Source organism: Mus pahari, chromosome 2 (genome assembly GCF_900095145.1).
Source record: "Mus pahari chromosome 2, PAHARI_EIJ_v1.1, whole genome shotgun sequence".
NCBI lineage: Eukaryota > Metazoa > Chordata > Mammalia > Rodentia > Muridae > Mus > Mus pahari.
In genome coordinates this window covers 138,803,578-138,810,481 of record NC_034591.1, presented here as the reverse complement: position 1 = coordinate 138,810,481, position 6,904 = coordinate 138,803,578, and the positions used below count along the sequence as shown (strand labels likewise).

General features: G+C 36.8%; 1 pseudogene; it reads right to left on the bottom strand.

Annotated features, from left to right (window-relative positions):
• LOC110317082 overlaps positions 1-290 on the bottom strand; it is a 444,133-nt pseudogene extending 443,843 nt beyond the window's left edge.
• Between the last annotated feature and the right edge of the window lie 6,614 nt (positions 291-6,904).

Sequence of the window (6,904 nt, the reverse complement as noted above, 5' to 3'; positions counted from 1 at the left end):
GAACATAGTGGAGCATGTGTCCTTATTACCAGTTGGAAGATCTTCTGGGTATATGCCCAGAAGAGGTATTGTTGGGTCCTCCGGTAGTACTATGAATAGGATGCATCTTTAAAGCTAAATTTACTTATGAAGTGCCTGATCATCACTCTAAGCGAGAAGAATCCTCCAATCACAAAATCCCCATCTTGATAGTAGCCAGGAGAAGCAGGTATAGTTAAAGAGAAACAAGAAATTTGTTCCTGTAACACAATGAGAAAAATCCAGAGAGAGAAGGCAATGAGTAATCTCATATTTACATTGATAAAAAATTGATAAAACGCAGAAATCTGTTCAGCTGAGAGTCATGATAGTAATTGATCCCAATAGCACATCAACAAACTGATAAAACATGTGGCTGGCTGGTCAGTGTAGATCAAGTTTGTAAAGCATTGTTTTCTCCTGATACAGGCCCACCAGTATCCAAACACTCCCTCAGTTCCCTGGAGAACAATCTGCTTTACACTAACGTATCCCTGGATTATGTCCCCTTCACAGAGTCACTGTGAGTCTCCAAGGGCTCAGGAACCTGGCACCTGGGAATCCTGGTTGTCAGCAGGAAAACACACAATTAAGAGCAAGTGTGAAGTCCTCTAAAACACCTGTGGATTGTGAAAGCTCAGTGAGCTGAGGCTTTTCAAGTTCCCAAGGTAAAGAGAGACTAACCAGTGGAAGCATAATGAAGTCATGAAGCATCATCTGAAAGATGGCATCGAAGGGTTCAGTGGCAGAGCAGGGCTGGACTAATAATCTTTTAACATAAATGTAATGCTAACATATTTCTGCATGTCCAAGACAAAATCTTTCATTAGAAAAAATTATGTCTGATTACTATATAGGGCAAATTATTAACATGTGTATTTTTTAACATCTTACATTGTATATGCTTGTGAATAGAAATAATACACATTGTGAACATTAAATCTAAATACTTATTTCACACAGTTTTTTTTTCAAGTACTAGCATGATTTCAGAATTTTTTACTTCAGGGAAAGCAAATCATGGGATACTCATCACTTTTAAAAATGTCTCTTGTGCATGAGGTCCAACGTGTTAAGCATTTTTCTCTTTTTTCCCCTTTCTTTCTCTCTCTCATTCATTCATTTTTGGTGCTGACATTCTAGGAGACTGCACTTAGAGCATGGTGCATGCTGTGCAGTACTCTACTGTAGAGTCACATCCTTAGCCTTTTTAAATCTTTAAATGTAAGTACTAGGCTTCCCAAGTTGTCCTTGCAATTGTGAACCTCCTGTCTCAATCTTCTGATTAGTTGCGGATACAGATGTGCATCACCAAGAATAACTGTTACCGTATTTTGATGTGAAAAAAATTTTTTTCATATTTGTAATAAGAAATTCTGATGTATAAAGATACATGTCATTTGTTTTGCAAATCAGATTAAATCCTTTCACATGGAAAATACACTTCATCGCAGCCCCTAAGGGGCTAAGAACCTGTAGATAAGAGTGTGTACAGAGGCTTTGTTACTCAGAAGGTGGGGAAAATCACACCTTATCCTCAGCTTATTTCTTCGGGTCTGTGGATTGTAGCATGGTTATTCTTTAATTTAAGGCTAATATCCATACCTAAGTGGTTACATACTACCTTCATCTTTCGGGGACTCAATTACCTCACTCAGGATGATATTTCCATCCATTTGCTGGCAAATTTTATGTCATTGCTTTTAGCAGCTGAGTAATACTCCACTGTGTAAATGCACCACATTTTCTTTGTCCATTCTTCAGCTGAGGGGCATTTAGGTTGTTTCCAATTTTTTGCTATCATAAATAAAGCTGCTATGAACATAATTGAACAAGTATCCTTGTGGTATGGTGGAGCATCCTGTGGCTATATGTGCAGGAATTGTATAGCTGGGTCCTGAGGTAGACCTATTACATTTCACTTTTCTTATATCTGTCAAGACTTCATCTCCGGGAAAACCATCGCTTCACTTTATAAATCATCTAGAAGATAGTATTGATAAATATAAACTTTCCAAAAAATGATATTTTATATGGCTGCATGTGTGCCATCGGAAATAGGTTTTGGTATATTGCTTAATAAAGCCTTAAATAAAAAGAATTAAAACAGTTTAAATTTATGCTTTGAAGATATACAGATAAACAGTAACTGATTATACAAATTCATTAGCTTGTTCTTGGAAATTTGCCACTAGCCTCAGATGATTTTCATATTTTGATGTACCAAATGATCATAATAATATTCATTCTACCTAGCTGTTTTATTGAAAAGACCTTATTTGAAGTTGTAATAATTGGATGATTTTGTGTTTTGATATACCAAATGATTGTTGCTATGTCCGTTCTATTTCACTGCTTCATTGAACACAGCTTTTCAGAGACGTAACACCTGTTTATCTATGTATAAAAACCCTTGCTTGAGAGCTGAAAAATACTCTCAGATTCAAACTGCCTCTGTGTTTGTTTGTTTATCACAGCCTAATCCTTACCTACCTGTCTCAAGAAACTACATCCCAGGGACCCCCCATACCTGGGATGGTCCATGACATTGTTAGATATTAGGACAGCTACACCAGCTTGCTTCTGTGTCCATTTGCTTGGAAAATCTTTTTTCAGTCCTTTACTCTGAGGAAAATATTCATCTTTGATGTTTAGGTGTGTTTCTTGTATGCAGCAGAATTATCAGTTCTGTTTTCACATCCATTCTGCTAGCTTTGTGTCTTTAGCTGAAAAATGAGTTCATTGATGTTGACAAATACTAATGAGTAATGATTGTTAATCCTTGTTTTGATATTGTTGGTGATGGTGTATGTATGTGTGTGCATGCATGTTTGTATTTGTGTATGCATGTGTGTTTGTGTGTGCATGTGTGTGTTTCTCTTCTTTTTGCTTTGCTTTTATGGAATTATATATTTCCTGTATATTCATGCATTTACTTAATGTCTTGGACTTGGAGTTTTCATTCTAGTACCTCCTGTAGGGATGGATTTGTATTTTCTAAATTTGGTTTTGTTTGGAGAAAGAGAGTAACTCCGAGAGATAACTGCAAAATGGAATATTTTGTTTTTTCTATCTATGGCGATTGAATTTTCTTCTGTGTGTATTGTCTAGGATGACATTTGTAGTTCCCTAGAGTCTGCAAGACACCTGTCCAGGTCATTCTGGCTTTAGAGTCTCTGGCTTTTAGAGTTGAGATATCAGGTGTGATTCTAATTGGTCGGCCTTTATATGTTACTTGACCATTTTTCTTTGCAGCTTTTAATATTGTTTGTTGGTTTTGTATATTTGGTGTTTTAATTATTGTGTGGCAAGGGGACATTTTTCTGGTCCAATCTATGTAGTGTTCTGTAAGCTTCTTCTACTTTTTAGGCATCCCTTTCCTGGTTTCCCCTCCAAAAATCCCTATCCCCTTCCCCCTCCCCCTGTTTATCAACCCACCCACACCTGCTTCCTGGCCGTGGCATTCCCCTACACTGGGGCATAGAGCCTTCACAGAACCAAGCTAGCATCTTAGGTAAGGTAAATTTTCTTCTGTGATTTTGTTGAAAATATTTTGTTGGACTTTGATCTGGGAATCATCTCCTCATTTTATTCCTATTATTCTTAGATTTTTGTCTTTTTATAGCATTCCAGAATTCCTGCACATTTTGTATCAGGAACTTCATATATTTAGCATTTAATTTGATGTATTGATTTCATCCGCGGTATCGTCTATGTCTGAGATTTGTTCTTTCGTCTCTTGTAAATTCTGTTGGTTATGCTTGCATTTGTAGTTCCTGTTCACTTATCTATATTTTCATTCCCAGAATTTTTCTCTTTTGTAATTTCTTTATTGGTTTTATTTTCATTTTCAGCTCTTAAACAGCTTTATTAATTTCCTTCACCTATTTGTTCACATTTTCCTGGATATTTTACAGGGATTTAATCATTTCCTCTTTAGGAGAAACAGAAGGGACCATATGTGAGGAGAAAGAGAGTAACTCCGAGAGATAACTGCTACTGGCTGAAGGGGAGTGGATGGGGGAGGTGTGTCTCTAAGACAAGCCAGAAACCAAGGTCAGGAAATACTCTCAGGAATAAAGGAGGATGACCCTAGTTCAAACTCCTAGCAATCGAAGAGACGGGGCATGAAACACCCTCTCCTCCAGTGAAGCAAGATTGGCATCAGAGGGACTGGGACACCATCCAACTGCCAACAAGATGTGCTGGGGTTAAAGTGGCACAGAAATTGTTGAGAGACCAAGTAATGATTGGTCCAACTTGAGACCCATGCCGTGAGATGGAGCCCATTCCTGTCACTTCCTGGAGAGCTAAGAGCAAGAGATTGTATAGCCCAGAGGCCATAATAGAATCAAACACAAATGGCAAAACAAACGAACGAATGAACAAACCAAAAACCACCACCACCACAACAGAAAACAATGACAATAAAAGGATTTCCAAAGATATTCTGTTATACTCATAGATAGGTGCCTATCCCAGTTGTGAAAGAGGCTCCACCTTGTAACTAATAAAAGCAGATGCAGAGACCCACAGCCAAACATTAGGAGGAGCTTGGTGCATCCTGCAGAAGAGGGGAAGGATGGATTGTCAGAGTCAAAGAGGTAAAGGATGCCACAATAAAACTCACAGAATCAACTAACATGGGCCTCACAGAGACTGAACCACCAACCAGGGATCCTGTATGAGACTGACCTAGGGCCTCTGAGCATATGTTATAGTTGTGTAGCTTGGTCTTCTTATGGAACCACTAACAGTGGGAGCAGGAGCTATTTTCTGACATTGTTGCCTGCCTTTGTGACCATTTCCCTCTATTGGGTTATCTTGTGTAGCCTTAATAGACTAGGAAGTACCTAGTCTTACTGCAATTAAATGTGCCATGGCTGGTTGATATCCATGGGAGACGGGCCCTTTTCTGAAGATATATAGAGGAGGAGTGAATAGAGGTGGGGAGATGAAGTGGAATGGAGGAGGAGAGAAAAACTGTGATGGGGATGTAGAATAATTAATTGGCTAATTAAACAAAAAATAAATTCACAACTATTTCTTATTGCTTCTAGTGCCATTATTACCAAAATTTCAGCACATTTAATTTGAAAGAATTGTGAGAAGGTTTGTTTTACTTATTTCTCCCTCAAACATGCTTGTTATTGTCATCAAAATTCTGATGTGTATGTCTGACTTTAAGTCTTGATACCTTGGTTAATAATAAAGAAATACAAATGCTGAAGAAAAGCTAAGTTGAAATAAAGTTGGAAATGAAAAACTCTGTAAGCCTAGTGGAAAACCTCATTGATATAGTGGATGGTATTGAAGAGAGAATATTAGGACTAGAAGACAACGTAGAGAAAATTTTCATTCAATAATTGTCAACAACAAATTAAAATATGCATTAGTGTAGAATATGAAAGAACTTTGTGACACCATAAAACATACAATCTTCACATTTTAGACACAAAAGAAGGGAATAACACCATTCCAAAAGCATAGAAAATATTTGCATTAAAGTCATAGTAGAAAAGTCCCCCAAACCACGGAAAGAGATGTTCATCCAGGTACAAGAGATCAACAGAAAACAAAATAGGCAGAACCAGAAAAGAGACTTCACATGACATACTATCGTTAAAATACTTGAAATACAAAATAAAGGGCATTAGAAGCTGTGACAGACACAGACACAGTCACTTAAAAATACATGGCCATCAGAAAAACAACTGACCTTATATTCATTAGAAATACTTAAAGCAGAAGAATATGGAAGGTTGTTTTCTAAATTCTGAAAGATCACAACTGCCAACCCTGCTTATTATGCATAGTAAAACTATGCCCTATATTTGAAAGAGAAATTAAAACCTTGTATGATAAAATATGTAAGAATTTATAACCCATAAGGACTGTAGAAGTAATGTTTCAGTCTGGATCCTGGGGATAAATAAACACTATCAGGAAAGTTAATAAAAATAGGTCTAAGGAAACAATAGAAAATCAAGAAATGACAGAAACATATTCATATCCTCTACTAATATTTCTGAACATTAAGAGTCTTAATTGTCCAGTAAAAAAAAAAAAACCACACACTAGCAGACTGGCTGAGAAAAAAGAATTTATCCCCTTTTTGACACCAAGAAAACCATATCTTACTACCAAAGATAGATACCATATTAGAGTAAAAGGATGGAAAATGGAATTAAAAGTCAAGCAGGCATGACTAATCTAATATCAGACAAGATATTCAAACCAAAACTACTCAGAAGAGATAAGGAAAGACTCTTTATACTCCTTAAAGGAAGAGTCCATGATGAGGCTATTACAAGTTTAGAACATATCCACCAAGCACAAATATTTGTACATCCACAGATTGATCTGAACACAATGAGAGTAGATGACGTCAATGCCCTACTTTCAACAATAGATAAGTCGTCTCGACAAAAACTAAACACAGAAACATAGACATCTTATCAAATGCTAACATACATACTATCGTTTCAGCAGCTCAATGAATGTTCTCAAAAAAAAAAAATGATCACATATTAGAAAATAAAGCAAGCCTCAATAAATAGAGGAAAATTGAACTTGCATCCTGTCATTAATCCGACAAAAATATGTAAGAATAATGTTATTGTGTGTGCCCTGTGTAAAGATTATCCTTGCATTATTCAAATACTGATTTCTGTGACCCATATCTGCTTTCAATCTTTATTCTGAAAATCTCCTGTCTCAATGTTGTGTAAAACTTGCTTCTCAGTTATTCCCTTATTGGTCAATAAAGCTAGTTGATCAGTCAATGACTAAACAGGAGAGAGAATAGGACTAGACTTCCTTCTAGCCAAAAGGAGGAGGAAAAGGAAGAGAAAGAGGAGGAGGAGGAGGAGGAGGAGGAGGAGGA